The 24,804-nt window shown below is 36.5% G+C and overlaps 1 protein-coding gene across 4 annotated transcripts in view; it reads left to right on the forward strand.

Moving 5' to 3' along the window:
* C1QTNF7 (C1q and TNF related 7) overlaps positions 1–24,804 on the forward strand; it is a 152,794-nt gene that overhangs the window by 51,739 nt on the left and 76,251 nt on the right. For 2 of the 4 annotated variants that reach the window (XM_016423309.2, XM_056802441.1), the window contains one exon: positions 21,697–21,861. The exons of 1 other annotated variant lie outside the window; for it this stretch is intronic. The gene's annotated coding sequence lies outside the window, so the exon portion shown is untranslated. Of the gene's footprint in view, positions 1–21,696; positions 21,952–24,804 lie in introns of all 4 variants that reach the window. One more of the 4 variants, XM_056802442.1, reaches the window with a different exon arrangement.

The raw sequence follows: 24,804 nt of genomic DNA on the forward strand, positions 1-24,804 counted from the left end.
TCCTTAGCCCTTCACATGTAGTAAGTATTTAATAAGTAGGTGCACTCCTTTGAGGTACACTCCCTTCACTTTTTGGCTTCCTTTAATGTGTTAGCTTCTCCTCTCCTAAGATTGGAAGCTCCCTGAGGGCAGGGACTATCTTTGCCTTTCTTTGTATACTTTTCACTTTGCAGGGTGTCTGAAGGCACTTAAGTAGGCACTTAACAAATGCTTGTTGTCTGATTGTTTTAGTAAATACTTGTTAATTGGTTAGCATATAGTTTCCTTTTTGCAAGGAGTTTACATTCTAACTGGGAAACAACCAATAAATGTGTATCACCTCATCGTATGACTCAGTCCCCAAAACTCTTTTCAATCAGGAGCTAAGTCCCTAAATGACTACTTCTCTCCTAAGAGTTCTAGAAATAACTCTAATGGGTTGCAGTTATTAAATATTGTCGCTCAAGAGTCCCCATTCAGTATGATGCCCATGGATTATCAACTAGCCAGCCAGAATTAATTTCTTTTTAGTAAAGAGAACTTACTGTGATGTTTTTTGTTGTTGTTGTTGATTAGTTATATTTGACTCTTCATGACTCCATTTAGGGTTTTCTTGGCAAAGATACTCAAGTGGTTTGCCATTTCCTTCTCCAGATCATTTTACAGGTGAGGGAACTGAGGTAAACAAGATTAAGTAACTTGTCCAGGGTCACACAGCTAATAAGTGTCTGAGGCTGGATCTGAACGCAAGTTCTCCTGATTCCAGGACCAGCAATCTATCCACCACATCATCTGTTCTCACTTGTGACTCCAATCAGCCTTAACTTGTGCAGTAGTCATACTGCAGTAAAACTTTCTTAGAAAATAGACTAAACTAAGTTAAGGGCAAGAGTCCTCAAATCCATCAATGACCTATTAGGATGTCTACCCCAAGTCTCCCCATTGCCAAAAGGGTGGAGGAAGGAAATTTGTTCCAACAGCCATGAAGTTGGCTAAAGCAGGTGCTGTGGAGGATTTAGAACTAGTCATATTCTGAAGACACCAAGATCATCCACTGCATCCCTTTCCATCACCAGTCACCTTGACTTGTCCTGCTATTGGACGTTCGAAGGCAGAGTGAGGTTAATAATTGTGCAATTCTGCCACATTTAAATTCAATTGATATGTAAGTCAAAACACCATACAGTGGTGTCGTTGGTCCTCTTCAAAAAAAAAAGACGAACAACATTTACTGAGATGATAAACTAAAAATAGTTGGCATAATGAACAATCTCCCCTAAAAGCTAAGACATATTGTCACACAGGAATATACAAAGTCCAGAAGGAATTGGATTCACACTTAACTATGACATACAGCAAAGGGTAATTTCTGGTTTGGTGGAAGTCCTTTTTGCCTTTTGTGGGGTCCTCATGAAACTCTCTTTACATAGGTATTACTTTGTCCTGGGCTCTAGAATTGGTGAAGTATCCCTTTTAGAGTTCTGAATCTGTCTTTCCTCATTAATATATCTACTTTGGCTTTGGCATATCTCTCAGCTCCTGCTTCAGGTTCTGCCTTTGGCTGCTAATGACACAAATGGGAAATCCAACTCTTCCAACCTTTTGACATTCACAAGGTTGTCCTCTGGTCAGTCATCTTCTTGGAGCAGAAAGACTCAATCTCTCCTGCCATAGTTACAGATATAAGGTACTAGCTCCTTCAATTGTTCCAAAGCTTAAGAATCAAAGTAGCCACTGAAATGCCTTCTCTAATATCATAGACCCAGAGTTATCATGATTTCTTTCAATAATCCCTTTTTGTGTAGCATTATGTGATTTTATCCATATAATGAGTGAATGAACATTTTTCACATATAATTTGCACCTCTGGTTGTTTTGTTCTATAACTCAATCAAAGTAGCATTCTCATTTGGGTCTCTTGATTTCCCATCTCCTACTCATTCCACTAAATCCCATAAGATAGCAAGACATATTGCATCACTTTCCATTTAGTAGGATCATACCGAGGCATCACAAAAAGCTAAAGAAATAACAATTTCTGGTCTGAAATGAACAAGAACAAGCTGACCACCACTGCTGTTATAATACTTCCTGGGCAAACAATATCCTATTCTAGAAGTAGGCACATTGATAATAAAATGAAATATTCAGAATGTGTGTCTCCTCTATTAACCCTAAGCTTTCACAGCTGTGTTATGTCTGCACTAGATTTGAGTTCTGGGAACAAACTAAGCAGTCTATCTACACAGGGGGCAGACTATATTCTGAATCTTCCCTTTGTGTAGCAAAAATAGCATCTCTTGTTTAGCAATTTAGAAAAGTTTTGATGAATTATTATCTCTGAAGACTGAGAAATTCTGTGACCCACACCCCAGAGTATAATTATAGACTAAAATGTGGTTTTATCTCTGACTTCTCACACTCACATATCTGGAATCACTTCTCGGAATATCCCTTATGGAGGCAACTTTTGAGGCAAATAACACATAGTTGGCACCCTATTAAAGTTTATTCACACCCTATTTAGGTCAAAACCTAGTCTCTTTTTGAGGAAGCTTGCCAAACAGTGATGGATATGACCAAAACATCTGACCTTCTGGGAGAACATCTTCTTTAGGCTCCAAAGATATTTAAAGATATGTTGGGTGTTCCATCTCTAAACAAGTCTAAAACAAGGGTTCTTAAATTCTTTTGTTTCATGGACTTCTTTGGAAGTGAGGTTTCCTGAACCCTCGAGAAGCCACAAGGTAGAAAGATAGAGGAAGGATAGAATTTTGGATACCTCGAGGGGCGTGGTGGAGCCAAGTTAGAGATATGAGGTGGCAGAAATGAGTCAGAAACCTGGCCTTATTGATTATATTGGAGCCACAGCAATACTCCGATCAGTGGACTACTCAGAAGGCTTATTCCATCCAAAGCTCCAGATTCAGTACCACACAGATTGGAGGCATGATAGAGAAAATAAAGTGCCTGGCCAAAGGCCAGGTCCCAGGTGAGAGAGATAGAGAAGGAAAGGAAGGGAATTAAAGATGGAGCTTGGCCAGAGGCCAAGCTCTAGCAAGGACAGGCATCAGTGAGAGCTGAGATCCAAGAGAGGAAGAGGAAGGCGGAGATTGCTGTGGCCCTTGCTTTTAATGTCTTTGATATGCAAATATACACAATACATAGGGATGATTATCATTGGTTAACGATAAGGTATAGGTGTGGTTTCTCTTAGCCAGGTGAGCACAAAGAAACCTGTTTTCCTGCCTTACCTGGGGGAATCTGGGGTCAAGTGTCAGAGGCTTTCCTAGCCATGCGCCAGACTGAGCATGCTCTCTTCTAAGCCACTCTGTACATACTAACTGTTTCCCTTGCCCATAGCTAGGGGTGGACTGCTACAGGAAGTCTGGTGAAGACTATGGATCCCTTCTCAGAATAATATTTTAAATGCATAAAATAAAGTTAATGGAAACAAAGGAAACCAATTATACTGGAACAGTTACCAAAATATAAAAAATAAATAAATAGATTCACTTTCTTTAGAATAAAAACTCCTGACTCTAAACCTTACACAGAGTTACACTAATTCTTCAGTTTGCTCTAATTACCACATCTTATAGGAGTTATGGGATGGTATAGAAAACACGAAATAGTGGATAAGCTCAAATAATAGGTAAGTCTTTTATACTTTATCTCTTTCATGCTACTCTCCTCATGTGCTCTGAGCTTCAGTTGATCTATTACTATCTCTCATTCAGTTCCTACCTCTAACTTTGCTTGAGTAGTCCTTATTCCTGAAATGCCCATCCTTTCCCCCAGGATCCTCTTTAGTCCTATGTCCTACCTGTTCTTTAAGGCTCATTTCTATTATCTCTTCCTTCATGAAGTCATCTCTGGTCTTGCCCAACCCCTCTCTTTTCTATAACTTCTTTTACGAGCTTAGAGGACTCTATGCTATTCTTGTGCACTCAGGATTTTTATTTTTATCTGTCTGCATGTTGTTTCATTTCCCTCTAGACTGTAAGCTTTTAGAAGAAAAAATCTTTTCCTATTTTTCTTTGTATCTCCCTTAGCATCATACATGGTGTATTACACTTCAATATTTGTTTACTAAATGTTTGTTTACTGAATGAATGACATCAGTCCTTTCTGTTTGACTTTGGTTGAGGTTGTCTTGTTTGTTGGTAAAATGTTTGCTCTCTTTAATTAAATTTGGCTTTGGATTAATTTGTATTCAGTGATTATTCACTACTAACTGGGTATGTGTTGAATGAGGGAGATTAGTTTCAATTAAAGAATTTGCTCTAAATAACCACTGCCCCCCCCCAAAAAAGAATGAAGGTCAACTGTGTCCTTGATGGGTCATTTCACCTAAATCTAATTTTTCACATTTGTAAAATGGAGATAATAATCATCCTACCTATACCTCATAGTGTAATCAAGGAAAAGAAATAAGATAATGTAGCTTTCCTATGGCAATAACATTTAGGAGAAGAAAGGTCCTTAAAGATGATAAAGTCTCACTAAATTATTTTACAGAACAGGAAACTGAGATGAGAGAGATGTTACTTTTGCAAGGTTATAGAAGTAGTAAGAATCAGGTCTAGGTCCTTCAATTACAAATTCAAGGATTTTTCCACTCCTTCAAATATATAAACTATAAAGCTATATATAATTGTATGGTAGCAATACTATCATTATTATCTCCTACTCTTCTCATCTTTGAAATTTAGGTAGAAATGGCCTTGAGACAAATTTCTACCTAACTATTCTTTATTACTTAATATTTGGCAGACTAATGAGTAGGTGGATAAAATGATTAGGGTTTTTTAAATAATTGAACAAAAGTGTTGATTTGCAAGCTTGTCTCCTGAAGACTCTAGAAATACCTTCAAGACAATTCCAATAGCAGACATTCAGTTAGTCAAGTCAGTCCATCAATAAGCATTTATTAAGTGCTGCCATTCTGCTAAGGGCTAAGTTTATAAATATGAAAAAGAAACACATTCTCTCCCCCCTCAAAGTAGCTTAAGGTCTAATGGGGGAAAATAATATATGAAAGGAAGCTGAAAAGGGATAAATGTGAGGGAAAAGGTATCCAGCATGGAAGGGGAAGAAGAGATACGTCAAAGAACTCCAAAGTGATCCAAAAATTTAGAAAGTTAGCTGAAAAGTAAAGAGTTTTTTGACCTGTACTCCCTCCTTAAATGAAGGTTTTGTAGTTGATTGTTCTACTCTCCAATCAGAGGGAAAGAGGGCACCAAATAGGTATGAGTACCATAGCTAGTTAGATCTCTCAGGACAATGAGATGTCAAAATAATGAGGTCCTGGGGTATGATGGAAAAGTCCAAAGAAGTTCAAAAAAAGGATACAGAGCCAAGTGGAAAATGAAGAGATGGATATCTTGGACATCATCCTTAAATGGAGGTCTTGGAGACAGGGTGATAAGGATGATATGTCTTATCTATCCTGTTTCCACATGGTTTTTATTTCTTCTATTAGATCCCATATGTTTAGAGTTTTTCATTCCATATAGTTTGGATGTTATGACTTTTCAGTATGGTAACATCTATTTTAAATGCTATTGTTAAATTGTCATGGGTCAATGTTACGCCACAGTGATTGTGAGAAAGTTCTATCTAGTAACTTTAACAAAGTTACAGGATATAAAATAAACCAAAAAACCTAGCAGGAAGAGATAGAAAGAAAAATTCCATTTAAAATAACTGCAAACAATATAAACACATGGGACTCTATCCACCAAGTCAAACCAAGGAACAATATGAATATAATTATAAAACACTTTGCACATAAATAAAGAACAAATCTAAACAGTTGGAGAAATATTTATTGATTATCAACAAGCTAAGCCGATAAAATAAAAATGGCAATTCTACATAAATTAATTTACTTATTCAGTACCACACCAATTATATAACTAATAAAGTTGGACTAGGTCAAATAATTAGTTCCTTGATGGTGGGTAGGGTCCTAAAGATGACTCTTCAAAGTTTTGGTGCTAGATGATTGCCTAGAGAATCCTGCATAGCGCAGTGGGAACAAAGCCAACAAAAGGTCAGGGTAAGACTTTTTTCTTGCCTAAGAAAATTTAGGAAGTTGGCAGTAGTTTGTGACAAAAAGAAAAGGGGGAGGAAACCTGTGGCAGCCTCAACAGCAACTTCAGGAGCTCTCAGCCCAGAGATGGTAAGTTATTCAGAGAACTGGTCAGGAAATATTACAAGGAACCCTTAGCTAGCATGGGTACAGTTGGCACTAATTGACAACCTTATGGCTTATAAGCAGTTCTGGGTCATAGTTCCAGGCCAGAGAAGAGCACTAGGGGTTAGTCACAAGGGAGCAAGAGCCTTAGTCACAGTTCCAAGGTAAAAGGAGAAATAGTACTTGAGGCTACAGGGGATAAGGGGCCCTTCCTGGATAAAGGCCAGACTAAACCAACAGAGCAGTGACCATACCTCTCCCAGAATCAAAAATTGTAGTCTGCCAGAACTAAGCTGTGAAAATAGCAGATGAAAAAGCCTGAAGCTTGGAACAGTGCCTCCCCACCCCCAGGTGAGCAGAATTCAAGTTCAACATAAAGTTCAAAGTTAAGAAATAGGCTAGAAAAATGAACAAACAACATCAATCAAAAAAGAATCTGATTATGAAAAATTATTATGGTATAAGAAAGACAAAGATATAAACTCAGAATAAGACAATAATGCAAAAACTACTACAGACAAAGCCTCAAAGAAAAATACTGTTTGGATCTAAGCCCAACAGAATCCTGGAAGAGTTAAGAAAGAGATAAGAGTGGTAAAGGAAAATTTGGGGAAAGAAATTAAAGTGATTTAAGAAAATTATGAAAAGATACTTCTTTTGAAGCTCGTGTGTTTCTCCAAAGACCTTCACCTAAAAAAGCAGGGGAAAATAAACATAAAAAGATAGATACATTAGCAGGATCATATACTCACTGGCTATATTGAAGCAATACAAGTTGGGAGATGAAAGACTATAAGGGCTCTCTTCACTGAAAGCCTTGTCCTTTTCTTCTCTATCACCAGTCAGTCGAGGAAGAACCAGAGATGAGACACTGTCCTTGGTCTTTTTTTTATACTCCACAGTTCAGGGCACAAAACCAATCCAAAAGCTTCATGTTTACCATGTAGTTTCTGTACCAAAATGTACCAAGCCTACTTAAGTATTGAATTAGTTGAATATATGTGCATATTCATAAAGACTGGGCTCATTTTGGTTAGTCCCCCATTACACCATTACACCAAACTCATCACTTCAGTTCTGATGGTTTATTTGTTAACTTCTCAAGAATATTTTGGAGAGTGGAATGGAATTTTTTTATCTGTTAGTTTATGAGGTATAGCAACCTTCTGGTATTTAATTCTTGTCACTTGATCATGTCTTTTAAAGTATTTAGTAGGTACTAAATTTTTTCAACCCAAAATGATCTACTTGACAATTTCTACCACTCCCATACAAAATCTCAAAAGAATGAACTTTGTGTGATTTATGGTAATGGTCTGCTTTAAAATTGCTGTAAGGTACATACACTCTATATAAATATGCTTGATTTTGTCATTTCTCGGACACTCTTTTGGTCAACATATTTGTTGATTAAATTAATGGGGATGTTGCTCAAGGTCTTTAGGTTCCATTCTAAAATATTAATTTTGTTCATAGGCTCAATCTAGAGAGAAATCAACATTTGTTCATCCAGTAAGTCTAGTGATATGTACAGTATCATATGTTCCTGAAGAATTTCTATGTTTTTAACCTCTCATAACAATCTATAAACATCTATTAGGAGTCTTTCTTTTGGAAGAGGAAGTGATAACCATTCTATGTGGGAAAGTCCTGTGTATTGTTAATATGGTATGAGTTTTTGCTTGGATTATTATTAGTAATCAACATCATCACAGATTATTAGCAACAAATACATTTACTTAACATTTTCCTTATATCATCTTACTGAGAGATTCAAATAGGGAAAATATCCCTAAAAGATGGTGAGGGTTTGGGGGTTGGGTGGGAATGAGCTCTTGGAATTGCATTCTTTTCCAGGGGATTTTTCATTTTTATTTTTAGCCTTTTACAAAATTACACTTAGAGAAATGGAAACTGGTGAGAATTCCAAGTCCCCCCCCCCCCTTTTAAGCTCTTAGTATTAATTTTAAGTAAGCTGTATAAACCAGGGAAGGCATCTCAATTACAAACAAACTATGCTTTGAAGCAGTGCCCATATTTGAATGTTTTCAATAAAATCTTAAAATAAAGTCAGAAAGAAAGCATTTTCCAGTCTTCAAAGGAGAGCTATAGTCAGATAAAGTAGAGTCTCTTGAAATACAGTGTTTGGAATGCTATGAATTGTGTTGCTTATGTTAAAGTGCTGGGTTCTTATGAATTAAGTCAACTTTTGTTCCAGATCCAGTAGCTTTAGGCAAGATAGGATTTCCACTGAAAGCCAAAATTAATAATTGAACCTTCAGTAGAAGGTAGATGTTCACAGAATGATTTAGAGATCTCAGAGCAGGAAAAACAACACACACACACACACACACACACACACACACACACACATACACATCACATCATATCACATCAAAAAATCATAATAACTATAATGGTTCAGATTACCAGTTCACCAAACCTACTTCCAACCCAGCCCCAATAACCATCATAGAATGAAGTAAATACAGTGAAGAGGAAGTCTATCTTCCTCATTACCACCAGTGACAACTGCTGACTCTCTACCACCAAGTCAGGCATAAAAACCCTAGAACTGGCAACCTTTTTTTTATATCATTAACCCTGCTTCCAGCCTGACCATTATAGCCATTACCCAAGGAAGTAGCCCCTGTGGAAAAGGAGCTAGTCAACTTTCAAACAACTGACACAATCAGGGTAGGCAAGCCAACCTAGCTGAAGCATCAAAACACCCTGAGGGAGATAAAGAGATAGCATGTGTCAGGCAAGAAAAACCACTATCACCCCCTTGACCATCTCAGATACTTAACCTGGAGTAGAGCTAGTACTTTGATCCCTCTGTCCTCATCCATCTTCTGGGAAGTAACCCCAGGGGAAAGGAAACCTGGCAAATGCTCCTGCAGATGCTATGAGTACATCTACTAAATTTCCAGAGTAGAAGGTTATAGCCGCCAAAGTCTTTGGTATTGTCAGATGGTTCTCCATCAGTAACTGATATCTTTAAATCAATATAAATGACATTAAAGTATTAACATCTGCTTTGCTACCACACTTTAAGAACCAGGGGACTTTTGTCTCTGATTTACGGATTTCATCTTTTAGATGCGGTTTCTACCCATCAGATTGTGAGACCCTTGAAAACGAGGACTGTCTTGCTTTGATATTTGTATCCTCAATGCTTTATACTCTTAAGCACTTAATAAATGTTCCATTCATTTATCCATCCATTCTTCTTAGATTCAGTCTATTCTTCAAGACTTTTGAGTGTTTGGGGAATACTGACTGCAATCCAACGTGGAAGCTATCTCTCTGAGCGTTTTGTCATCTGCAAATTTGATAAGCATGCCATCTTTGGCATTATCCAAGTTATTGATAAGAAGTTAAGCAGCACATAAGCACCACAAATCTTTTTTTTATCATCCTCCTATTTGGGAGGTACATGCCAAGGTGAAAAAGTAGAGAACTGGTGAAATTCTTGGATTGATGCCATAAACAGAAGAGTAACACTTAAAGATACAGAATTGTTTTCTCTATGTCCTAGAAAGTTTATCATGAGACTGAATACAAGGTAACTAGGCATCAGACTTGAGTTCAGCTTGGAGCAAAGCTGAAAAAAGAGAAGCAGCCAGAGAAGGGGCATGGTGTCATCTCTGTCCAATCCTGAATTAAAAAAAAAAAAGATAAAGCTATTATGGTAGACAAAAAGGGACAGAAAGCAAAAAGCTATGTTTCAGAAGAAAAAAGTGGCAACAGAGCCCATAGAAGAGGTGACCATTTTTTCTTAACTGAATGAGATCCTTCTCAACTTTTTCTCTCTGTGCCTGGACATCTAACAGGCTCTAGGTTTTTTCCTTGCATGCCATTTTTTGAAAATCTTGTTTCTTTAGCCTAGTTTTTTCACTTCCCATAAAAAAACAAGATCAATTATGAATGCTGTGTACTGCTTTTTTCCCTATATTTTAAAAGGACAAAGTTGTTGTCCTGGCAATGCCTGATTACTCCAGCCTAAAAGCTTAAGCTTTTATTGTTTTATTAATAATTAATCATCTGCTTTAATAAGCTTCTCAAAATAGCATAGAAAATACCATGTGGACATGAGGATTAATTTGCTTCTAGGCTCATATAATGAGTCTCTAGCCAAAGCAGATCATTTTAAAAGGGCAGCTTGAGTATTCTTCCCCCATAAAAAAGGAAAGGGTTGTAGAGATAGAGGAAAAGGGAAGCAATGACAAAAAGGGAAGGTCATGTTGTCTTGAGCTGGCCCTAGTAGGAAAAAACAGGAATGATTTGGGAGAAATATATCCCTTATATTTCCAGGAGGGAAGAAGGAAAGTTCTCAATCAGGCTTTGTCCTTCACAGGAATACTTGCTCATTACAAGCATAAAACCCAGCAAAGGTTTCTTAGGCACTGCATTTGAGACATCCTTCTAAATTAACATTGAGCCATTCAAAACCACTCTTTGTGGGTGGTCAGTCAATCCAAACAGCTGTCAAGTCACATCTCTATATCTTGTCCACAAAAAAGAGAGATTTTATCAAATGCTTCATTGAAATATAGGTAAATTATATGAGTTATAATCTCTTGATATACTATAACAATATAATACTTCAGTGGATCCATGATCTCCTTCATATGAGTACTCCATTCAATAGTGAACATCTAAACCCATTTACCATCTTCTCATCCTTTTGACAGTCAAATCAAATGAAATAAGATTAGTCTAGCCAAACCTTTTCTTGATTAGATCATCCTGGGTCTTTGTGATTATTGCTTCCAAAATGTTCACTAACAGTCCATTTAACAATATATCCTAGAATCTTGCCACAATCAAAGTCAGGGTCACAGACCTTTTACAAAATTCATTTTTTTGCCTTTTTTTAATGGTGTGATATTTTCCTTTCTCCACTTCTATATCACCTCTCCTCAGTATTTCAGACATTACTGGCTCTGAATAAGCAAGCACATCCACCCGTTCTTTCATTGCCCTGGGATATAGTTCATCTGGCCATGATAACATAAACTTCTCAAGTATATTTAGGTACCTGTTATTGTCACTTTATTCATCTTGGATATCAGCATTATAATATTAGACTTTTTGTTTCATTCTTTTCAGACCAACAATCATTCCCCTTGATAGAAAATACAGAAGCAAAATAAGAGTTTAGTAATTCTACTTTCTCTCCATTTACTATCATTATCCTACCCATTCTGAACAGGGGTACCTTTCTTTCTTCCCTTTTCTTCTTTTCTCCAATATAACTTTGTAAAAAATGAATTTGAATTTGTGATTTTCTTTATAAGTTAGCTCACTTTGACCTTTAGTACTCCAGACACTATTCTTATAAGATTTTATTATGTGTTTATATTCATCTTTTATCATTTACCCTTGTTTTAGATCTTCTGTACATGCTTTTCATCTATGAGAGTCAAATTATTTTTCCTATGAATGCATATCAGTTTCTTAAAAGAACTCCCTATTTCTCTTCTGGTGGAATCATTTCTCATATGTCTTAAGAGCATTGCTCTTTTTTTTAAATAAACATTATTTTATTTGGTCATTTCCAAACATTATTCATTGGAAACAAAAATAATTTTCTTTTTCTTCCCCCCCCCCCCCACTTCTCCCATAACTGACGCATGATTCCACTGGGTATCACATGTGTTCTTGACTCGAACCCATTTCCGTGTTGTTGGTATTTGCATTGGAGTGTTCATTTAGAGTCTCTCCTCAGTCATGTCCCCTCCACCCCTGTAGTCAAGCAGTTGCTTTTCCTCGGTGTTTTACTCCCACAGTTTATCATCTGCTTGTGGATAGTGTTTTTTAGATCCCTGCAGATTGTTCAGGGACATTGCATTGTCCCTAATGGAGAAATCCATTACCTTCGATTGTACCACAGTGTATCAGTCTCTGTGTATAATGTTTTCCTGGTTCTGCTCCTTTCACTCTGCATCACTTCCTGGAGGTTGTTCCAGTCTCCATGGAATTCCTCCACTTTATTATTCCTTTGAGCACAATAGTATTCCATCACCAACATATACCACAGTTTGTTCAGCCATTCCCCAATTGAAGGGCATCCCCTCGTTTTCCAATTTTTGGCCACCATAAAGAGCACAGCTATGAATATTCTTGTACAAGTCTTTTTCCTTATTATCTCTTTGGGGTACAAACCCAGCAGTGCTATGGCTGGATCAAAGGGCAGACAGTCTTTTATCACCATTTGGGCATAGTTCCAAATTGCCCTCCAGAATGGCTGGATCAGTTCACAACTCCACCAGCAATGAATTAATGTCCCTACTTTGCCACATCCCCTCCAGCATTCATTACTTTCCATAGCTGTCATGTTAGCCAATCTGCTAGGTGTGAGGTGATACCTCAGAGATGTTTTGATTTGCATCTCTCTGATTATAAGAGATGTAAAGCACTTTTTCATGTTCTTATTAATAGTTTTGATTTCTTTGGCTGAGAACTGCCTATCCATGTCCCTTGCCCATTTATCAATTGGAGAATGGCTTGATTTTTTGTACAATTGATTTAGCTCTTTGTAAATTTGAGTAATTAAACCTTTGTCAGAGGTTTTTATGAAGATTGCTTCCCAATTTGTTGCTTTCCTTCTGATTTTAGTTACATTGGTTTTATTTGTACAAAAACTTTTTAATTTGATGTATTCCAAATTATTTATTTTGCATTTTGTGACTCTAAGTCTTACTTGGTTTTAAAATCTTTCCCTTCCCAAAGGTCTGACATGTATACTATTCTGTGTTCACCTAATTTTCTTATAGTTTCCTTCTTTATGTTCAAGTCATTCACCCATTTTGTCTTTATCTTCGTGTAGGGTGTGAGGTGTTGATCTAAACCTAATCTTTCCCACACTGTCCTCCAATTTTCCCAGCAGTTTTTATGAAATAGTGTATTTTTATCTCAAAAGCTGGGTTCTCTGGGTTTGTCGTATACTGTCCGGCTGAGGTCACTTACCCCGAGTCTATTCCACTAATCCTCCTTTCTGTCTCTTAGCCAGTACCAAATTGTTTTGATGACCACTGCTTTATAGTATAGTTTGAGATCTGGGACTGAAAGGCCCCCTTCCTTTGTATTTTTTTTTCGTTGTTTCCCTGGATATTCTTGATCCTTTGTTCTTCCAAATGAACTTTTTTAAGGTTTATTTCTAAATCAGTAAAAAATTTTTTTGGAAGTTCAATGGGTATGGCACTAAATAGATAAATGAGTTTGGGTAGGATGGTCATTTTTATTATATTGGCTTGTCCTACCCATGAGCAGTTAATGTCCTTCCAATTGTTCAAGTCTAGTTTTAGTTGCGTGAAGAGTGTTTTGTAGTTGTGTTCATATAGTTCCTGTGTTTGTTTCGGGAGATAGATTCCTAAGTATTTTATTTTGTCTAAGGTGATTTTGAATGGGATTTCTCTTTCTGGTTCTTGCTGCTGAGCTGTGTTGGAAATATATAGAAATGCTGATGACTTATGTGGGTTTATTTTGTAACCTGCAACTTTGCTAAAGTTGTTGATTATTTCAATTAGCTTTTTGGTTGAATCTCTAGGATTCTTTAAGTAGACCATCATGTCATCTTCAAAGAGTGTTAAATTGACCTCCTCCTTGCCTATTTTAATGCCTTCAATTTCTTTTTCTTCTCTAATTGCTACTGCTAGTGTTTCTAGTACAATGTCAAATAATAGAGGTGATAATGGGCATCCTTGTTTCACTCCTAATCTTATTGGGAATGCATCTAATTTATCCCCATTGCAGATGATATTAGCTGATGGTTTTAGATATATACTGTTTATTATTTTTAGGAACGACCCTTCTATTCCTATGCTTTCTAGTGTTTTTAATAGGAATGGGTGTTGTATTTTATCAAAGGCTTTTTCTGCATCTATTGAAATAATCACGTGATTTTTGTTGGTTTGCTTGTTGATATGGTCAATTATGTGGATGGTTTTCCTAATATTGAGCCAGCCCTGCATCCCTGGTATAAATCCTACTTGATCATGGTGAATGACTCTTTTGATCACTTGCTGGAATCTTTTTGCTAGTATCCTATTTAAGATTTTTGCATCTATATTCATTAGGGAGATTGGTCTATAATTTTCTTTCTCTGTTTTTGGCCTGCCTGGCTTTGGGATCAGTACTGTGTTTGTGTCATAAAAGGAATTTGGTAGAACTCCCTTTTTGCTTATTATGTCAAATAGTTTGTATAGTATTGGGGTTATCTGTTCTTTGAATGTTTGATAGAATTCACTGGTGAATCCATCAGACCCTGGGGATTTTTTCTTAGGAAGTTCTTTGATGGCTTGTTGGATTTCTTTTTCTGATATGGGATTATTTAAGAAATCTATTTCTTCTTCTGTTAGTCTAGGCAATTTATAGTTTTGTAAATATTCATCCATATCACCTAGGTTGGTATATTTATTGCCATATAGTTGGGCAAAGTAGTTTTTAATGATTGCCTTAATTTCCTCTTCATTGGAGGTGAGGTCCCCCTTTTCATCCTTGATGCTGTTAATTTGCCTTTCTTCTTTCCTTTTTTTAATTAGATTGACCAGTACTTTGTCTATTTTGTCTGTTTTTTCAAAGTACCAGCTTCTAGTCTTGTTTAGTAGTGCAATAGTTCTATCACTTTTGATTTTATTAATTTCTCCCTTAATTTTTAGGATCTCTAGTTTGGTTTTCTTCTGGGAATTTTTAATTTGTTTGTTCTCAAGGTTTTTGATTTGCATTTCCAATTCATTGATCTCTGTTCTCCCTAATTTGTAAATATATGCACTCAGGGATATGAATTTTCCTCTAAGTACTGCTTTGGCTACATCCCATAAGGTTTAAAAGGATGTCTCTCCATTGTAATTTTCCTCAACAAAATTATTAATTGTTTCTATGATTTCTTCTCTAACCGATTTTGGAGTATCATATTATTTAATTTCCAATTAATTTTTGATTTGGCTCTCCATGTATCCTTACTGATCAATATTTTTATTGCTTTATGATCTGAAAAGGTTGCATTTATTATTTCTACTTTTCTGCATTTGAGTGCCATGTTTCTGTGACCTAGTGTATGATCTATTTTTGTGAATGTGCCATGTGGTGCTGAGAAGAAGGTGTATTCCTTTTTGTCCCTATTTATTTTTCTCCATATGTCTATTAACTCTAATTTTTCTAATATTTCATTCACCTCTTTTACCTCTTTCTTATTTATTTTTTGATTTGATTTATCTAAATTTGATAGTGGCTGGTTCAAGTCTCCCACTAATATGGTTTTACTGTCTATTTCCTCCTAATAGCATTGTTCTTAAGCATTTCCCAGACTGACTTCTCTTGTAGAATATTAGATCATGACATCCTGAAACCTTTGACCATTCTGAGGAAGAAAGATTACATCCATTTGATGAACTTATGGAAGACTTTATGGGAGGAATTTAAGTTGGATAAAGAAGAAATAATCCCAATAGACAAAGGTGGAATTGATGAGGCTACAGAGAGCTTTAAATGAGGGGACAGTTTAAAAGAGAAAATATAGATATAAATATATAGAATATAGATTATAGATAGTTTAACATATAAAATATAGAATATAATCTCAGCCTTCTGAACAGAGATGGATAAACATATACACGTATATACACATGCATATGTGTGCATAGAATATTTGGAATCTAACGAAAATGCTTTAGGTTGAAAAGTAGAGGGAAATATGCCTATATGTATCTCCCAATCTAAGTTATGTAGATGATAACTAACACAGGAAGAAATGTAACAGAGACATTCAGGAGAAATAAATTCCAGGACTCCAGCAATAAAACTCATGGATTTGTATGTTTATATATGAATATTAAAAGTAGACATAACAAGCAAGGTAAACCAAAAATCTCAATGCAAAGAGGCAAGTTTGATCTCAAAAGTATTACTGAGACTTAATTATATTGAATTGATGCTTGGACCATGGGTCTGAAAGCATACCTCTTATTCAAAAGTTAGAATAAGAAGAAGGGATGTGTGGATCAGTATTATAGATAATCAAGATATACCCATGAGGAAAAATCCAGGAGTCTTAAGAGGAAAAAAATATGATGAACAACATTAGGTGATGATTAACAGAAGTGATACTGAAATTAGAATATTCTATCTAGACCACCAAAACAGAAGGAATCAATTTAATGAGGAATAGAGGAAATAAATCACAAGCCTCGCTTGAAGGCATGATTTAGTAGTAATTGAGGACTTCTTTAACCTGGAATTTGCTGTCTCTCCTTCTCCCTGTCTTTCCCTCTCCCTCTCTCTCTCCCCAAAAGCAAAGCAACTAAATTCTTTGTCTTTCATAGAATCCCAATATTTAACAGATAAATTTCAGAAAGAAGTAACATCTTGGGTCCTTTTCTGACTAATAAGGAGAAAATGTCTGTGCAAATGATCAGAGCCTTGATGGGAAGTGATCCCTCCATTTTATAATTCATAACAGAGGAGAGGCAAGCCAGGCAAAAATCCAACATCCACCCTTTTCTTCAATAGCAGATTTCAAAGGTTTCAGGATGTCATGATCTAATATTCTACAAGAGAAGTCAGTCTGGGACAAATTGGAAATGCTTAAGAACAATGCTCTTAAGACAAAAGAGAAATGATTACAACAGTGGATAGAGTGCCAGGATCAGAGTTGGGAGGACCTAAATTTAAACCTATCTTCAGATATTTACTAGCTGTATGACTATGAGCAAGTCACTTCACCCTGTTGTCTATCCTTTGCTTGCCATTAGGTCTTAGAGTTGTTACTAAGAAAAGTGAAGGGTTTTTTAAAATTATAAACCCCTCAATTTGAACACTCATACATTTATATTTACCTGCATTTCTTTGATCTCATTATTTAACTGTTAATAAAAGAAGCCAAGAACCATTTCTTTTTTGTTTCCTTAGCACTTAATATACCACATAATTGACTCTTAGTAACTGTTTGTTAAATGGGCAAATGAGGGAATAGCTGAACAGAAGAGAATATTAGTGTGGATTAAATCTCTCTTATTTTTTAAATAATGAAATAATTAATGAACATCAACAATGTGGAAATCAGAAAAATATATATCCCTGTGAGCTTGTTATTTATACTTTGGTTTTATTAAATTTAACATGATAGTAATAAAATTTGCTTATTTGTGTGTTTTTCTTCTAAACTTCTTTCTTCATTTCTAAACATTTTTCAATGTTTTGTTGACAATCTCCTCTTTCTTGTGTAGTGCCTATGCTCATATCCACTCTCTCAAATCTAAGCAAGCTACATCAACCATTCAAGGTGTTACAGGTACTCTGAGGGATTTGGGGATGTCTTTCTTTTCTATATTCATCAGCTCAAGATTTTACTAGTTATAGATTGGGGATTCCCACATCACCTATTAGGTGTCAGTGATGAGGTCCCAGTTCTGTTTAACCACAACTTTTAATTAGTTTTTCCACAGGGATGTTTACTTCAAAGATATAGCAAGGACAAACACAAACATTTTCTCTTAGTTAAATTTTTATACTAAATTCACACCCAGATGTGTCATGATTGCCAAATGGACCTTCTTCTCAACTACCACTGGCCTGTAAGTCTCAAAGTTCACTCATAGATAGGTCCTTGGAACATCATATTTGGCTGGCTGCAAAACTCAGCCTGAACTCTAACTCAAAGATTCCTTTGGGTCACTCTCCTGACCTACAGATTAATCTCCTTCACATGAAACAGAAGAAAACAAATGCAAAGGCCAGTAACTGAGTCCCTTTCCCAGGACTTCAGAGGACAGAGAGCCTTACAATTTGTCTCTTTTCAGCATTGTCTCTCATTGGACACTGTGAGAAAAAGAGTCACATTATTAGGGCACAGATGATGGGAAAATGGCCCCAAAAGCCTGACACTGTTGTTGACAGGGCTTTTAAATACTTCTACAGGCAATCCAAGAGCCCGCTTTTCATCACAACTAAAATCAGCAAGATAAATGTCTATACGTATTACACAGACTCTTCAAGGCACTTCCATCCCATATAATCATGCCTTACCCAGAAGCAGGCTTTTCAGCTATAATTTGCTCAGCCATTTACCAACTGATGGCCACTCCTATTCGTTTCTAGTTCTTTACTACAACAGGGGGGAAAATTCCCCTATTATGAGGGAGAGAGACAGAAGGTCTTTTCCAGCTTCTGTTGAGTATATGTTTAATATTCATATTCTTGGTGACCAATTGGGTATAGTTTCACATTGCTTTCCAGAATGGGTGGACCAATTTATAGATCTACTAACAGTGCATTAGTGTGTATGTGGTGGGATAATTCTCCATGTACCTCTCTTATTTAAGTTCAGCCAAAGAAGAAACTTATTTCTCACATTGCCAACATTTTATTTTGTATACTTTCCATTTTATTAATATGCCATTCCTATCTTCTAGGGTTACCACTTTATACAAAAGCTACATGTCTATAATTCCATTTCTCTTTCTTTTGTTTTGATCAGTTTTCCTCTTCCCCAAGCCCACTTAAAACCATTTTGTCCATCTTCCACTTCATTCCACTATTTCCTTTGGAATTTTTTACTTGGATTTCAATAAACTTTCCTGCATCTTTGAATTATTAAGTCAACACTTCTTTTCCCTCCTCATCTTAAACAGAAACATGACATTTCTTTGAGAATTCTACAAACGTTACAGTACTTTCCTTTGGATACCATACCTCCCCACACTCCCTAAATCATAGGGCTGGGAAGTTGGGTTGGCAGATCTTTTCATCACCACTGAACTTACAAACCATTTTTTCTAACATCTTTCTTCAATTAGCATTCCATTTTGTAATATATTCAATCAAGTTATAATTCCATCTCAATCTCCTTGCTGGCATCTACCAGCCTGCAAGTCTACATTTGTCCATATTTCTCAGTAACTTTAAGACCAACTAAAGAGTCTTCTTTCCTTTATCATAACATCCTGATGCTCTTTTACAATCTGAACCACACAATTCTTGAACCTCCTTATCTACAATGATATCTTACTCCAACCCAGCTCAGCTGTATATCAAAAGAGATATCATCCCTTAGCCTTCTCACTTCCTTGAGCCTAAATTTTGACATCCCCCCCCCATTCTTCCAATTCTCTTATACTAAATTTATTTTTTTTTTCTAAAATACAGTCAACTTTTTTAAAAAAGATCATTGAACTCGAAGTCAGAAGACCTGGGTCCAAATCTAGCTTTGCCCAATATTACCTATATTTCTTTGGGATATTCCTTCACAAAATTTGTGAATTGCAAAGTATATCAGTAGCTTTGCAGTCTCATCTAGATGAAGAAGTAATTCTCACTACAACATATTGAAAAATGTTAGTCTGGGCTTGGTTTTAAAACCTCCAAGGATAATTCTAATTGTTAGAAATTTTTTCTTGGTATCAACCTAAATTGGTATCTTTGCAGCTTCCTCCTGTTGCTTCTGATTCTGTCTCCTGAGACCATATAGAATAACCTAATATCTCCTTTACCTTATATAGCCCTTCAAATTTTTGAAGATAAGCTATCATGCCTCCTCAAAGTCTGCCATTCTTTAGATTAAACTTGCCTAGTTCCTTCAATGGATCTTTATGTGGCATGAACTCAATGCCCTTCACCATCCTGGTTGCCCTCTTTTAGTACCTTTTTAGATCATCTAATAAGGAAGATTGAACTAAATTACCTTTAAGGTCCTTCTTTCTCTAACTCCATCGTCCTATGATATACTTGGTCTCTTGACTCCTCTATCCTTGCTGACCATCTCCCCAAGTCTAGTCCTACTTGCCTCTATAGCCAGCATTGATAACAAATGAAATAAGCAGAACCAGAAGAACAATATACAAATAACTGAAATAAGATAATGAAAACAGCACTAGTAGGCAGCCATACTCTGATTAGATTGCATTGATCAGTCTTAGTCTTGGAGAATATTAAATACTACATACATCTTTCCTCTTAGTAGATAAGTATGAGACTAAAAGAGTATAGTTTACATGGCAACAGAGATTATTTTGTGAAGGTTTTTTTTTTATTTTTGGATGGGGAGGTACAAGTAGGTGGTACAGTGGCACTGGTCTTAGAGTCAGGAAGTCTTAAGTTCATATCCAACTTCAAACACTCACCCATGTGACTCTGGGCAAGATACAACTTCTATCTGCCTCAATTTTTTCAACTGCAAAATGAGGATAATAATAGCACCTGCCTGAACCAGAACATTATACACAGAGACTGATACACTGTGGTAAGATCGAATGTAATGGACTTCTCTACCAGCAGCAATGCAGTGATCCAAGACAATTCTGAGGGACTTATGAGAAAGAAGCTCTCCACACCCAGAGGAAGAACTATGGGAGCAGAAATGCAGAAAATAAACAACTGCTTGATCACATGGTTGATGGGGATATGATTGGGGATGTAGACTCTAAACAATCACCCTAGTGTAAATATCAATAATATGGAAATAGGTCTTGATCAATGACACATGTAAAACCCATTGGAATTGCTCATTGGCTTTGGGAGGGAGTGGGGGTAGGGGAGGGAAAGAATATGAATCTTGTAACCATGGGAAAATATCCTAAATTAATTAATTAAATAAAATTTTCCAAAACTTGAAAAAAAATAAAAAATATGTGAAAAAAATAATAGCATCTGGCTTTCAGGATTGTTGTAAGAATCAAATGAGATATTTATAAAGAGTTTAGAATGGTGCCTGGGACATCTGAGGCATTAAAAAATGTTGCTTCTTTTCCTTATTACAAAGTACAGTCATGGGAAGTCACTATGATGTAAAAAAGCAAAGGCATCAACATTTTTTTCAAAATCAATGAAATGAAGTTATGGGGAAGTTTTATGATGCAGTGAAGAAAATACCAGATTGGAAGTTAGAAGACTTAGATTCAAAGCCTAGCTCAATCATTCTCTCTCTCTCTCTCTCTCTCTCTCTCTCTCTCTCTCTCTCTCTCTCTCTCTGTCCCTGAGCAGGTCATTTAGCCTCTCTTAGCCTCAATTTCCTCACTCAACCCTTTATTCGGAGGCTAGTCAAGATGATCTCTAATGTCATTTATAGCTCTAAATTTATGATCCTATGTGGGGAAAAAAAACAAATAAGGAAATGGCTGAAATAATCTCTAAGATCCTTTCTAACTCCGATATGCTCTAATGATGGGGAATATTTTCTCAAAAAGCAAGTAGAATGATCCTTGGAGATATGTCAAAAAAGAGATTCATGTTTATTTTGGGTTTTGTTTGTTTTTTTTCTGTGCCAAAGAGATCTGGGTGGTGTTTAACTTGAAGTATTACGGTTTCCTAATGTCAATTGTGCAGACGGTCTGTGTTGTTGCTCAAGGAGGAATTCAGTAATAAGCCAACAGATAGAGTAGGATATTTACTCTCGTTAGAGCGCTCAAGGAATGCTTCTTCGGGACTCAACCCATCGGGAAGTTTTTGCCAGTGGAGCCCAGCCCTATGCCGCCTGCTTCACGATCTCTCAACAACTTATACCTCTCTTCCCCCAGGGTCTGGGGGAATTTCTGGAGAGAAATCAGGAAATTACTTATCATTGGGAACCAGCAGAGAGTTACGAGTGCCTGCCTGCTGAAATGAAGGACTTTTGAACCAAAGCGGCACATCTGCACACACTAATTCAGAGACTTCAGATACTGGAAGGTCTTGGGAGCCATGTAAGTAAACAGCTGAAAGAAGCTCTCCTCGGCTTTTTATTTGAAAGGACGTGTTCAAGAGTGAAGGCTTCTGGCTAACTAACATCTATGGTACTTCTGCTTTGTTCTTCTGAGTGTATGGGTTGGTATTTGGGGCGGGGGTGGGGGGGGGGAGGGAGGAAGCAGGGGTTGATGCAAGCACTCTGGGGCTCAATAAGTAGAATGAACGTCTTAGGGAAAACTCTGTAAGTCATCAACAAGAGACAGGACATGGTGGTGGGGACAGGAGCTGAAACTTTCCCCCTTCTTATTTCCCCTAATGGAATTTCATAATCTACACTCCTTTTGGCAGTCAAACTCTTCTCTTCTGACCCAGGAAAGGACACTTTGCATTTAACAAGTTTGGGATGCAGGGCCAACGACCCACGAAAGTAACCAATAGTGACTTATTACATAGACACTGATATATTGAGTTGTCAGTGAGAGGGAAACAGAAGGATTCAAGGTGAAGAACAGGCGTAAAATCTCTTCAGTGCCATAAATATTTTTTCTAATTTACCAATAAAGGTTTTATAAAAGTATCTGTATATCTCCTCACAATATACAACAGATGTCAGACCCCTTTTTCTGTACCTTGAACTCCTATTTGAGACTCACTGACAACCCAATATATCAATGTCTATGTAACAAGCCTCTCTCTCTCACTTACTTTCCTGAATAATGGCTCCCAAGTGGCAACACCTGTGCCCTAGGAGGCTTTTCTCTTAAGAAAAGGAAGGCCCATTGAACTTTTCCTCTGACCATGGAGCCCCACTTTGTTTTCCATGGATTTTAATGGATTTTACATGCGTTTGTAGCACCTAACAGTCATGGATGGATAATCACCCATAGTAGAGAAACCTATGTTCATCTAAAGCCTGTTAAGCTTTTTAAAAATTAAAACACTTTTTAATTTTAATTTTTAACTAATTCATTTTAATTATTTTTATAATTTTATTATAAATAATATAATTATAGTTAATTGATTAATAAAAATTAATTAGTTAAAACATTAAGATAAGTGTTATAAATTGTCCAAGTACACCACCATTACTTCTCCAGTAGTACAGTGCATAATAGTACATTTCATTCCCATGCTATTGCAAGGTAGAGTGTATTAGTTGTAGAATTTCTTTTGAAGATAAGGATCAGACCCAGGATTGAACTAGAATAAAGACTTCCCAGGTGAGGAAAATCCAACTGTCAATGAAGGTCAACATCTTTTCTGTCATTAATAGCTAGTCCCAATTAGTGCGATAAAGAATCCCCTTAAGTGTTCACATTATTTTTCAGTTTCACACTGCATGTTTTCATGAGGTCAGACATAAAAATACCATATTTTAAATAAATACAACTTCAAATAGTACAAATTTGAATGCATAGGATTCTTTCTTGTGATTCATTCTCTGCAAAAATCAAGAACAAGCGGCTCTGAGAGGGTAAAGAACTTTGCTCAGGATCACACACCCAGCATGGATCAGAGCTTGGACTTGGACCAATGTCTTCCTGGTCTTGTGGCTAGTTCTGTGTCTACTAGACCACATTACCCCTTACGTTATTCTTTGTAGTGACCAGTTCACATAAAGGATGGGAGCTTCTGTGTATGAAAGTAACAACTAGACCTACTATAGACTTTTTGGAACCCTTTCTTGTTTCTGTTCAATGAATCTTTGTAACATTCGGAAACATTCAAGTTGACTTCTTTGTACTGACCTCTGTCCAAATCTTATATCTTTCCATTGTCTCCCTATAAACCTTTCAAAACATTTTGATCTTTCCCAGCTTTAATTTGAGTTGACATTTGGCTTTTTTCCCCTAAAGTTCTAATACTTCTGGCTCACACCCTCCCACACCCTGTGGTGATGAAGCTTGACTTTCTCCTTCTATGTTAGTAATTGTCAGCAGGAGCCTAAAGCCTATCGTTATGTAGGAGGCTTGAAGATGTATTATATTTAAGTTCTGGGTAATGAGCAAAAGCAGTTAATGAGCATTACTAACTAATTCATAGGCAAGATTAATTCCATGGGTTAATGTTCTCTATGAGTAAAATATATCCTTCAGAATATCTTATAGTTTTCAAGGCATTTTTCTCGTGGCAATCTCATGAAGTAGATAGAGCAAGCGTTCTTATCACTATTTTTCAAATGAAAAGACTAAAGCTCAGATGACTTGCCCAAGGTCACAGAATTCAGTAAGTGTCAGGGCTGAGACTTAAGTTCATGAGTGTTTACTCTACAACCAGTTCTCTTGGCATTGCATGACACCATGCCAATAGTCTTCATTCACAATGAATTCAAATGCTAAAATATCCTTCCAACTCAATCAGGTTGATTGTTTGTGCTGTGTCAGGTCTTACTGAACTTTTTATCCATGTCATATCATGGAGTGGTTTTATAATTTCATTTGTATGAGGGTTTCTTTCATGGTGGAGATCACAATTCTTTTTTTCCATTCTTAGATCTCTATGATTCTTGACTATCTGATTCTACAAATCTTCCCTAGAGGATCTATCCAACACATGGTAGTTTTTCCTCTGATTCTTTGGATGTTGAGTGAACACTTAGACAGACCTTTATTTATCTAACCATCTAACCATTTATCCAACCATCAATCCCTATATCTATGCCATTTCTTTCTGCCTAATTTTTCTCTATGCATAATAAGCCTTACATATTTACTTTAGTTTATGTGGACATTATCTGGCCAATGTTGAATGTTATCTGACTAATGTTGGCCATTACCCTGTGAAATAATAAAAGTATTCATAATAATGGACAACATTTGTTGTTTCCTGTGAAAGGGTTAGAAAGCCCTATCCTACAAAACCCTTTCATTTGTGTCTCGTTTGAGCTTCACAATAACACTGTGTTATAGGCAGAGTTATTGGCTTTACAAGTGAGGAAAACCCTTTACCTTCTGTCTTAG

The sequence above is a fragment of the Monodelphis domestica genome, chromosome 6, assembly GCF_027887165.1.
Source record: "Monodelphis domestica isolate mMonDom1 chromosome 6, mMonDom1.pri, whole genome shotgun sequence".
NCBI lineage: Eukaryota > Metazoa > Chordata > Mammalia > Didelphimorphia > Didelphidae > Monodelphis > Monodelphis domestica.